Source organism: Onychomys torridus, unplaced genomic scaffold, assembly GCF_903995425.1.
Source record: "Onychomys torridus unplaced genomic scaffold, mOncTor1.1, whole genome shotgun sequence".
Classification (NCBI taxonomy): Eukaryota; Metazoa; Chordata; class Mammalia; order Rodentia; family Cricetidae; genus Onychomys; species Onychomys torridus.
Window position 1 is genome coordinate 71,209 of NW_023412721.1, and position 12,409 is coordinate 83,617.

Consider the following 12,409-nt stretch of genomic DNA (forward strand, 5'->3'; position numbering starts at 1 on the left):
TGACTGTAAGGAATAGTTGACCACAGGACTCACAAAAGTAATTTTAAACCTTAGTAGTGGAACAGTTGGTTAAATTTAAGAATTTAGTTGGTTTTATCAAAAGGAAAGTAATGTCATTGCCCTGGAGAGCAATAAGCTAGAATAAAAGCCACCTGAGTCATCATAGGAGAGCTTGTATCAGAAACATTTTCTGAAAGGCTGGATGTACAGCTGTTCTAGAATTCACTCCACACATTTAAATGACTAATAAACAAAAATCTGTTTACTAACAGCAGAATCAAGCTTTGACTGATGCTCAAAAAGGAGTTGGCCTAGAACAGATTTCACTTTCCCTATATGATATCAGAACCCAGGTTAGATTTTGAACAATTTAGATGGGGATACAAGACAGCAAAGCGAGCCACTTTGACCTATGAAGATTTACAGAGAAAAATCTATCTTGTAGATCATATATTATGATCTACAGTTAAAAGATGTATCAATACATTTAAAAGATGTAACACGCCTTTCATTCTCACACATACAAAGGGCAGAGAACACATATACAAAATACATCAAGGAAAAGTCACATATCAGCACTGTGGATGCTCTTCTCAGGTGAGCTATATTAACCTCAGAATAAGGTTGCATTTTGCCTCTGATCATTCTGCCTCAAAGGAAGCAGACAGTTGATTCCCTGCAGGACTGGAAAGAGTTCACTTTAAATAGTCATGCCTGTTGTCTGCCTAAGGGCTGTGTCAATCACTGTAGAGAATTCCATTTTAAGCTAAATTTTATCTATGTATATGGGTTTTTACCTCCATGTATCTGTGTGCAGAATCTGAAGAGGCCAGAAGAGGGTATCAGATCTCATGGAAGTGGAGTTACAGGAGATGGTTAGCTACAAACTAGTTTCTGGGAATGGAACCTATGTCCTCTATAACAATACCCAGTGCTCTTAAGTGCTAAGCTATCACTCTAGGCAGCTTCTTTATTCAAAATGTATACCTTTCTCAGTTTTCCCCTTCCTTGTCCTCTCTCCATCCCTTCCCAAACTCTTCCCTTCCAATATCCTCCTTGTTAAGCATGTGTGGATATGTATGCATAAATATAGAAATAAAAACTGCTGAGTCCATTTATGTTGGTAGTGTTTTTAGGGTTTCAGGGCTGAAAACATTGCATTGGATATGCAATAAGTGAGCTCATCCCTGCTGAGGTGAATTCTCCCACGTAAATTCAACAATCCTCATAGTCTGTAACAGCTACAACACTGTTCAAATGTTCAATGTCTCTTCTGAGAAACAAACAATCTCCTGACTGTGACATCATGTAAAATCAAGAAACAAATTAAACTTTTCCAATATAACAGTGGCACAATATATGTAATCAATTAGATAGAGAGGAATGTCACTATGTTCCAGCCTCCAATCTTGGCAGAGACATTCATGCTCATGTGTAAGCCACACCATCTGGAAGTATAGGTAGGTCACCAGTCCATGGAAATTCCCCATTCCATCAGTTCCCACAGACACAATTCCCCACCAACTCTCCAGCTGCCATCCCTGTAGCAATGTCCCTACCTCCAATTCACTAGACATCCTCTGCTTAATTGCAGGACATAACAGCCAGAAGAAGAGGTAGGAAAACTCAGGTGAAGACTGTCTGCTGGACTAAAGCCCACGACAGCCCTCAGAAATCCAGGCAGGCGGCTCACACATGGACCTCCTCCACGCTTTCAGGACTCCCAAACACTATACTTCTTTCTTCCTCATAGTGTCATAGGCCCCAATTTGAGCAGATATGCCCTGCTGAAACAAAAGACACACCAGCTATTAGCAGTCCATGTAGGTCACCTGCCTACAGGCATTCCCCACTCTCAAAATGCCTCATTACACAATCCATAGTTTCTCCTCCCAACTTTGGTTCCTCTCAGCCCCTTACTTGGAATGGAGACTCCCTGATGGAACAGAGGCCACACCTGTCACCAGATTTCTAACACCCAGTTTGGGGGTTGGGGAAACCTCTGTGCAACCATAGGCTGCATAGAGAAGAATATCAGAGGGCAAATATAAACCAAGGAAAAGCACCCATTCAACAAATACAAACTGAGAAATATGCACCTAGACCCATAATCACCACAAACTCACTTAGATATCTGGACATCAGATTCAGAACATAATCAACGACAGCCAGGTCAACATGTTAGCACCACAGCTCACCTACCCTACTGTTGAAGGCTCTGGATATTCCAATACAGCTTAAGCACAAGCAGAAGACCTTAATTACAATGTTATGAAAATGATAGAGGTCCTTACAGAGGAAGTGAATAAATCCATTAATGAAATCAGAGAAAGAATAAATAATATATAATAGGAAATTAATAAATTCCTTAAAGAAAGTCAAGAAAATAATAATAACAAGTTGAAGAACATGAGTCAAATGCTTCAAGATCTGAAACTGGAAATGGGAGCAATAAAAAAGCAAAAGCCAAAGGCAACAGGAACTACAGAGGCAAGATTCACCAAAAGAATAAAAGGGATGGAAGAGAGAATCTCAGGAATTTAATACAAGTGAGAAGATATGGATAGGTTAGTGAAAGAAAAATTTATAACTAAAAAATTCCTGAAACATAAAATCCAGGAAACCAGGAACACTATGAAAAGTCCAATCCTAGGAATAAGAGAACAAGAAGGAAAAGCATCCTAGCTTGTAGGCCCTGGAAATATTTGAAAAACATCCATGGTCAGAATTTTTCCTAACTGAAATAATGACACCAGGAGAACACAGCCCACAGAATCAAGTAGGTAGGTATCATTGGGGCTCACTGAAGCAAGAATCATGGAGGCCTTAGGGGTCCTGGCCAGGTCCTCTGCACATATGTTAGGGTTGTGTAGCTTGGTGTTTTTTAGGACTCCCAACAGTGTGTATGAAGGAGTGTTCCTGAATGTTTTGCCTGACCTTGGAATCCTTTTCCTCTGACCAGGTTGCCTTATTCAGGCTTGATTATGATGATCTGTGCCTAATCTTATTGTAAATTGTTATGTCATGTTTGGTTGATACCCTTGGAAGACCTGCTCTTTTCTGAAGGGAAATGGAGGAGTGGATCTGGTGGAGAAGGGAACAGTGATGGGGACAGGTAGAGTAGAGGGAGAGAAAACTTTATTATATGAGGGGACATATTATATGAAAGAATAATAAATTAAAAAAAAAGAAAAGAGGGGAATGTGGAAACAGTGAGGGACAATTGAACCAAGGCAAAGAAAACTCAGCAGAGCAAACAGCAATTCCTATAGCTGTCTCAAACATATGGGTCTTCATTTGCAAAGAGCTTAGCTAGCTCTGTCCGTGAAATATTTCATACATTATTCTCTTGTGCTACTTCCACTTCCTGTATTCAGTTATCCATGGCATATGTCTCCTAGCTTGTGTATCTTAATATCAAATGGTCTCAAAGCACACACAGTCTTCATCTTCAAAGCTTCATGCAATGGACTCTCCAGAGTCTCCTCACTGGGTTTCTGACTGATGCCAAACAACAGTGCTGAACTGAAACCACAGAGAATGTATCCATAAACTTTATATTTTGTATCTTTTTTATTTAGACAACAAGGACAACAAGGCTGAGCTCCCCAAACTCCCCAAATCTGGATCCTAAATTCTAAGTTGTGATAGATCTTATCATGCCTGGACCAGAGTTGCAGCAGGTTCTGTATGAAGTATATTCCTGGGACTAGGAATTGCTTTGCTTACTCCTTCAACAAATTGAAGGTTTATATGGGAGGAGTCTTACTCTTAGGACACCTTTATAGGCTTCTATTGTAGATTAGTGCTTCTCTTTGCTGTTGACAATCTCCTAAAAAGTTCCTGCCTTTTTGCAACATTGGACTGTCATGAGTACCTACCTAGTGCTTTTCTCTATAAAACACAGATTTTTTTGTTCATTTTTTTCTTGTGTTTTTTTCACTGGAGAACTAAATGAGTTATCAGTAATAACCATCCAACAAAATCAATGTTTTCTCTAAGAAATCAGCACATTACTTTTTAATTTTGGCTTAAGCAATCTCTCAGGGAATGGAGAAAGCAAGAATGGTTTGGGGCCATTACACAAATAACATCAGGATAAATAAATTTCTCTTGGAGTCTATTTCCTGCTGAAATCCTATGACCTTGAATTCCACTGTCTGCATTATTCTCAATACTCCCAACTTCTGAGTCCTACAAGAATTTCCAATTAAGCTCTGAGTACAAATTTCCATGCCTTTTGCCATCTAAAGTCCAAACATCTTCAACTTTCCTACAACAGTCATCAATCCATGGTCCTATGCAGCAACAAAGTCACTTTAAAGTACCATGTTTTGTTTTGTTTTCCTTTTTGTAACTTGCTTGTTTCTTGATGTGCTTAAATTTTCTAACCAAAAGTATCCTAGGTGACAAACAGGCTTAGTTGGCTGATATAGCGATATCTCACCTGTCACTGTGCGAGCTTACAATAAACTCAAGCAACTGAAGGCAAAATTAATGAAGAAACTTTCTTACTGCCTTTTTGTCTTGCTTCGTCACTGTCTTGTGCTCAGCTACCTTTCCTATCTAGCCCAGTCACATGTGCATAGGGATACTGCCGTGTTCAGTGGAAGAGCCTTCCCACATTAATCATCAAACAACATAATCTCCCACAGACATAGAAACAGGCAATTCTGATTTCAGCAAACCCTCAATTTATGTTCCCTCAGATGACTCTAGGCCACATTATGTTGACAGATGAAGATAATTAAGACAAAGAGGCAATAGTATATCAAAAGGTTTTAGAAACTCACAACCAAAGTATTAACGACACCAAACTTAAGCAGAAAAAGATAGCATGAAGATAGCAACAATGGGAAAACACAGATATGTCCAGAATTAAGGACAGGCAAGCCTATAAGATCAAGGAAAGATTTTAAAGCCAACTCTCCACAGAAACTTTCAAAACCAACAAAAACTAAAGGAACTAATTGCAAGAAATTTTCTGAATACAAAATTGTTGAAGGTTTATCATTTTCCAGAGAAACAACAATATAAAGAGATGGCAGTTAAACAAGCACCATTGATGGAACCACTGGAAAAGAGAAACAAGACAGAAAGACATATTTACAAATGTATGTCATGGTCCTTTAACAAGAACTACAAGATTTTATTGAAGTCAAACTCCAAGAAATCATGGCCCATCACTCATCCAGTGCACTCCAGTTCTCTCCTTTACCAAGAATAGAAAAATGGGTTAGGTCAAGAGGGCTGTTCCACCAAAATTCAAGAGATTTGCTTGAAACTTCCTGATATTTTAACTTTGTTGAAATAGTTTTGACTTCTAAGAAGCTCTCATAAGCTTATGATAAAGAAAAGGATATTCCCTTGGAGACACAAATTTATTTCTTTTCATTGATGACTAGATGTAAGTTTGAATCAGTAAAAAAATGAAAACTTTTCCAAACCAAATGAAAGATAAATGATATTAAATATAAACAGTATATGATTTCTATTACATACTTTAAGTAACTTGTTTTGCTCTAATTGCTTTATAAATCACAAGAATTTTGAAAAACAAATTTATCCCCATGTTTATGTGTATGTTTATAGGTGAAAGAAAGAATGTCTTCCAATCATGTTCAGGTGACACACCAGAGAAGAGGGTGTCAGACCCCTTTGATCTGGAGCAGCAGCTGCTTATGAACATCCCAACTTGGGTGTTATGATATGAACTCACATCATCCCCAAGAAGAATATGTGTTGAGTCCCTGGACAAGGCCTATAGTAACTTCTAACTAATAAACTAAAAGTCTTTCACAAATTAACAACAAGAACAACAAAGCATAAATAAATACAGAAGTTAATAAGTGATTCTTGGGAACATGATACATCAATATTAGATAATAGTATGGGAAATTTGCAGCATGAATTGAATATAATCCAAAGAAAATATCCAACAGTTTATAATAGGATACCTGATTCCAAAGCTACATGCAAAGTGATAACTCCCAGAAAGCTCAATAGGATTATAAAATATAGTACATATATTGAAAAATTGTGACTTTTGTTTTTACCACAAAGCTTCAGCCATCCATAGAAAGTACAATATTCGTGAAAAAATTAAGAGGATGGAGAGAAAATGCTAAGAACAAAAGCATGAAAACAGTACTAACTTTTATTCAAAAAACCAAAGGAAACTCAGCTAAGAAAAAGTGTGCTCTTGACAAGTATCACCCAGCTACCGATAATACTATGTGTACAGAGATTAAATAAACACTGATTTCACAACTCTCACAAAATAACTCAAAGTGACCCTTAGAGTGTTCATTTTCTGTCCTTCCAGGCTACAGAGATTGCTTCCAGATAGGCCACAAGCTTCAGAGCCCATTATGCAAATGGGGGCGATATCCTCCAGAGCCAACTATGGCTCTACAGCCCCTCAAGTTTCTTGTGGTTTCAGGCAAACTCAGCCCCAATGATTCCCAATCACAAAACAATGTTGAAGAATAATTTAATGTCATGTCTGCCTCCTGCCACATAGATTATGTCACAAGATATGTGGCATCTGCCCTATTTTCCTGCCCAAAATCATGAAAACTGAGATACTTCTGTAGCTCAGAAACTCATTTGTGCCCTGGAACTGAATTTCACAGAATCACACCATGGAGGTTGGAAGTATCAGAAAGTTGAAAACATTCTAATCATGTACTGTTGAAGAATGATGCCCATCGCCTCCTTTTTACCAGTCGTTCAAGTTATCCTCCCTAAACTGTACACCCACCAATTCTGACTGTCTTCACTCACTTGGAAGGAATTAATACATGCAGGGAAATTACAGAAAAAGTCACTCACCATGTCCCATGAATCCTTTGTAAAGGAGACCCCTGCAGCTCATTGCCTTAAACATCACACCCTGAGCTAGGTATTGACTAGTTTGTTTCACCCTTAAATGTACGCAGTACACTGTTCCTATTCTTCTGGTCAGAAGAGAGAAGCCATGCTGCACACACAAATCCTTTTTCTGTTACTGAAATGGACAGTCCACTACATGATTCAAACTTGTATTTTAGAACTCTGTGTTGTTGCTTGCCTGTAATCCAAGAATTTAGGATTATTACTCAGGGGCTATGTCCTATGGGGCTGCTGACAGGTTGCAAGATCACCTCTGTCAATATGGAAATCCTTGACTCAAAACTCCTTTTCAAAAAGGCTGGAGATGCAGCTGTTGTAGAATTATGAACCATCATGGCATATGGGGACATAATGTTGATTGTGACCCAGTAATGGTACCTTGAGCAGCATGTTAGAGCCCTTAGATGGGGAGATGAGCCTTTTGGCTAGTTGTGAAACAGGTTGTCTCTTAACAGATGATTAATCCTAGTGAACAAACATTTACATCTATTCATACTAATTTCTAACAGGCATGGTTAGCATACTCCTTAACTTTAGGGTATTTGGGATGCAGTCCTCCCGTACCTACATTCTATTTTGTGAGACTTAATGTCTCCAAGAACTGTTAAATCCTAATACCATCAGATCTACTAGCCTCAATTCTACTCTTCTACATCACAGTTTAGCAGTGGAACGCTACTCTACACAGGAGATACCATTCACAAGCTCCACAACATTAACTCCAGATGAATCCTAAGTCTAATAGTTAAATACTAAAGGTTCAGAACTTCTGGAAGGTATTACAGAGAGCAGTATTCTCCGAGTTTGGCAAATCTGGTGATGTTTCTCCACATACTACAACACAAGCACTACAGGCACCAGAATTTCACAGTGATGTTAATAACAAAGGAAGTTGTAAGCACAGATCTGCTCTGAATGCTCTATGAAGATACAGCCCTGGGATTTAAGTTATTCCAAGGAAGCCAGTCCAGCCCAGGGACTTGCAAGGATCACATAGGACCAGGCTGGACCAGGCAGGAAAAATGATGAACTCTGTGTATCTTTTTTTTTTTTTCAAGTCAGGGTTTCTCTGCATAGTTTTGGTGCCTGTCCTGGATCACCCACTGTAGACCAGGCTGGCCTCCCACTCACAGAGATCCTCCTGGCTCTGCCTTTCAAGTGCTGTGATTAAAGGCATGCACCATCACCCACCACCTGGATGAACTTTGTGTCTTGAAGCTGGCTCCCACCCAACCCAGGAAGGACACAACAAACCAGCTCCAGAGTCTCAGTGAGCAGCTCCACCCAGTCTGTGGAAAGCAGCACCTCACTACAAAGACCACCCACTCTTCCCTGCCTGGGGACAGCAGCCCCTCTCTCATATTTGGCGAGCTACCCCTCACTCACCATGGTGTCCTGAGCTGACCTGCTCTCTTCACAATGGAGGCACAGTACACAGGACAACTTCTGACTTCCTCTGGAGAAGAGCTGAGCCAGGAATCTGGCTCCTGGAAATACCCACCCATGTGACTGTCACATCCATTGGAGACTCTGATTGGCCAGGGAGGTTTGAGTGACGGGACCAGGTGAGCAGAAAGGACAAAGCACAGTGCTTCCCATCCCTGGCTTCCAATCTAAGGACAGACCTATCCCAGATTGCCTGGAGATTTGTGCTAATAGCAAGTCTCTTGTAGTGTAAGTCAATGGATTCAATTTTAAAAGGAAGTGTACAAATTCAGAAGGAAGCTAACCAGACAACATTGCACAAGAGGAACATGGGGTAACTGATGAGCATTATCCACAAAATCCACAGTAGTGTTAGGACTGATATCCACAGACCCTTGTGTGGAAACTGTTTGATTATGGGGATCTAAAGAAACCCTTTCAAAAGGCCCTGGCCCAGATTATCATCAGTTCTTCCAAGCATATTCCTAGTATTAGAGATGGAGCTCTGTATTTGCTCTCTACATCAGGTCCTTAGAGAAACCTCTCAAAGCTTATGCAGGTTGCCAAACTCAGAGAGGCCTAGTTTTAAGTATCTTCTTTCCTTCTTTTTTTAAAAAAATCAATGCGTCTCTTTTAGGAAAAATTTTCAACTAGTAATAATCGTGCCTCAGATAAACCTCATTGGCTACCATACTGCCACTGAGCAAAGCTCAATGCCTCTTCATTAAAAATGTATTTATTATACATACAGTATTTGCATGCATGCATGTCTGCATGCCAGCAGAGGGCGTCAGATATCATTATAGATGGCTGTGAGCCACCATGTAGTTGCTGGGAATTGAGATCAGGACCTCAGGAAGATCAGCCAGTGCTCTTAAACTCTGAGCCATCTCTCAAGCCCTCAAGTATATTCTTGAAGTTCTACATTTTTCATTTGACTTTTAGGTGTAAGATCCATTTGGAGTTAATTTGTGGAGGTTGTAAATGGCATCTCATGTACTATGTAGCACTCCACTACTAAGCTGCAAAGTTGAAGAGTATAGTTGGTGATATAAAGGATATACCAATGCTTAGGAAATAGTAATTAACACAAAGTAGAATTTGGCTAAGGCATTGGTGCCTCTAAAATATCCCAAAGATAAATAGTATGCTAACCAGGGCTGTTAGAGCTTTGGATGCTAGGTTGTAAATGTTTATTCACATTTTATGTATCGTTATATGTCTGCAGTAGAAACATTGAATGGGTTGCTCATCCACAAAGAGGTTAAAGAGACTATCTGTGATCTGTGTAAAGATCTCTCTATACTCAGCTGGGTCATCATACTGTTTTTTATTTGTTTGTTTGTTTGTTTGTTTGTTTTCAAGATTGGGTTTCTCTGTGTAGCTTTGCGCCTTTTCTGGAATTCACTCTGTAGACAAGGGTGGCCTTGAAGTCACAGACATCTGCCTGGTTGTGCGTCCCAAGTGCTTGGATTAAAGGCATGTGCTACCACTGCCTGGCTTGGGTCATCATACTTTTAAGAGGGATTTCTTAGTTGTGTTGTACAGGATGCATCAAACACCAATTTCATGATGTTTTGTTATCTATTTGCTGTTTCTTGGTATCAACTATAAACTTGTTTTAAAATCCAAAAGCATGGCTATAGTACTGATGCCATGTATTATATAAAGCCTGTCTTGTGTCTTCTCTAAGGTTTAGTTTAACAGATTGTGCCTAGGAAATATTAATTTATTACATTATCTTAATGTAGTAAGATAATGTAATAATATTAATTTAATACATTATCTAATACACAGTTTCTCTGAAGCATCCTCTTATTTAATTGTTGTTGCTCAGCACTATCTAAAGACACACAGTTGTCACCTTCCTATGGTCAGCTGTGCCTGCTTACAAAGGATGACCACCACCAGGTTTGCTGACTGTTGATATTCCATCATGGAAGGAGGGAGCCCCGCCTTCTGTGTTTACAGCCTCTTTTTCAGGCAACTCTATGCAATCCATCCCTAATGACATGGGACCTAGTGGTTTTAGGGAGGAGCTAGAGTGCATAGCCTGGGAAAGTCTTGGGAGGAGGTGGATTCTGTGTATGCACATATGAGAAACCAAATTTAAAAGTGGGAATATACCTTGCCATGTCCACTAAGAAATGTAATGTCATGGGCAATGGAAGAGTAGAGAGAAGGTGAGCACTCCACATTTGCAGCTATGGGAGAGCCATTGTCCATACTGGTGGAGACATTCCTGGGGTGGCTGCTTTTGGGTATTTTACTTAGAGTTTCTATTGCTGTGAAGAGACACCATGACTACAGCAACACTTGTAAAGGAAAACATTTCATTGGGGCTGGCTTACAGTTTAAGTGGGTTTAGTCCATTATCATCATGGCAGAAAACACAGCATCATGTAGGCAGACAAAGTGCTAGAGAAAGAGCTGAAAGTTCTACATCCAGACCAGCAGGCTTCAGAAGGTAACTGTGACATCCTTCCACCAACAAGACCACAACTACCCCAACCAGGCCCCACCTCTTTAGTGCCACTCCCTATGGACTTTGGGAGCTATTTTAATTCAAACCACTACAGTATCAAAACCTCTTAAGTACCTTTTCAACACTGTTCAGTAATTAAGCTCAATAAACTCATTGGTAACCTAGGATGGACTTTTGCTTTGCATCATCCTTGGGACTTATGGGGATGGGATACACATGGCTTCTTTCCCCTCAAAGGTTTTAAACATACTTTTTAATGTTCCTATGTCTCATGATATTTTAAATAAGAAGCAATACATAAAAGAAAATGTTAAAAAATATAAATGTGGAAATGACCTTAGTAAAAAAGGACTTAGTTACATGAAGATGGTGATGCATGGAAGGCTCCAGTATAAAGATGACTGGATAGGTTTTGCAAGTTATGAAGTTCTGAGTAAGTTGTTTTAGGCACATGAAGGATGAGATTTAGAGTTCATGTATTTATTAAAGTTGGCAAGATCAGATATCAACTACTTCAAGCACAATCTACAAATGTGAAGAAAATTTTATTGTGTTATGTCTGGCTATTGAAATAATATGTAGTAGTTAAAAGTACCAAACTGGTATAAAACTGATCTTTAATTGGTTGCTAATCATTCTTGGTGGCTATTCTAATGTGTTTAGATGGACAGAAGGGGAGAATATTCTCTCCTTTCCAGACAAGGTCAATGAGGTCCCAGGAAACAAAAGCTGAAGAAAAAGGACAAATCGTCAAAAAAAAAAAAGTCTCGAGAAAAAAAGTAGTTGTCCTATTGCTATATCACATATCTAACAGAATAAAATTTCAAAAGTCTTCCTACATAATTGTTTCTGCTCTTCTCTACAGACACATACACAAATAAATTGTCTTTATGTAGTCCCAGTTCAATTAAATATTAAAGCTGGCTTTGGAGCTGGAGTGTAGCTGTCTCCTTCTCTAAACCCAAGCATGCTTGTTAAAAGGAAAACCCAAAGTCTCTGTATCATGTCAGAAGAGCCATCTGATATGGGACAGAAGAAAACCAAAATTTAGGGACTATTCTATTGTCACTAATCTCATAATTCTTTGGTTTTATTTTGACTCTTTAAAACTTTCCTTAAGGTATAAATTTTATATTAAAAACTATATAAGATTTATATATATTTTAAACTTTTGTCATGATATTACTAGTCATATAGAGTACTAACTAGTCCTAGAAAAAAAAGTCTCCATCTAGCTGCCTGTACATGATTTCCGCTTGGGGATTTTATCAGTTTTCTGCAGAAGCCTGACCATCCCTAACAGCAGCTTTGAAGTCTCCAGAAAGATGATGGGGTCCCACAATGATGATTCTATCAGGACTAGGGCAATACCACTAAGCTGAAAAATAACACCCAAAGCCTGGCCATGGAATAGAAACCACTCAGGACAATTTTGAGATGGCAGCTGAGATGATCCAGCTTCACAGACTACTTGAGCAAGGACTTGAGACAAGCTCTGCACCTTCTACTTGTGCATAGAGAACACAGTAAAAGCTGCACCTCACTCACCCAACACATGAAGCAGAGCCTGTGCACACCATTAGATCAACTGAAAGAAAATGGCGC

At 39.2% G+C, this 12,409-nt stretch overlaps 1 non-coding gene across 1 annotated transcript; it reads right to left on the minus strand.

Annotated features, from left to right (window-relative positions):
* Positions 1–8,889: 8,889 nt before the first annotated feature.
* On the minus strand, positions 8,890–9,030 carry LOC118575800. The gene has a single exon (XR_004943890.1). It is a non-coding gene; the product is annotated as a U4 spliceosomal RNA (small nuclear RNA).
* Between the last annotated feature and the right edge of the window lie 3,379 nt (positions 9,031–12,409).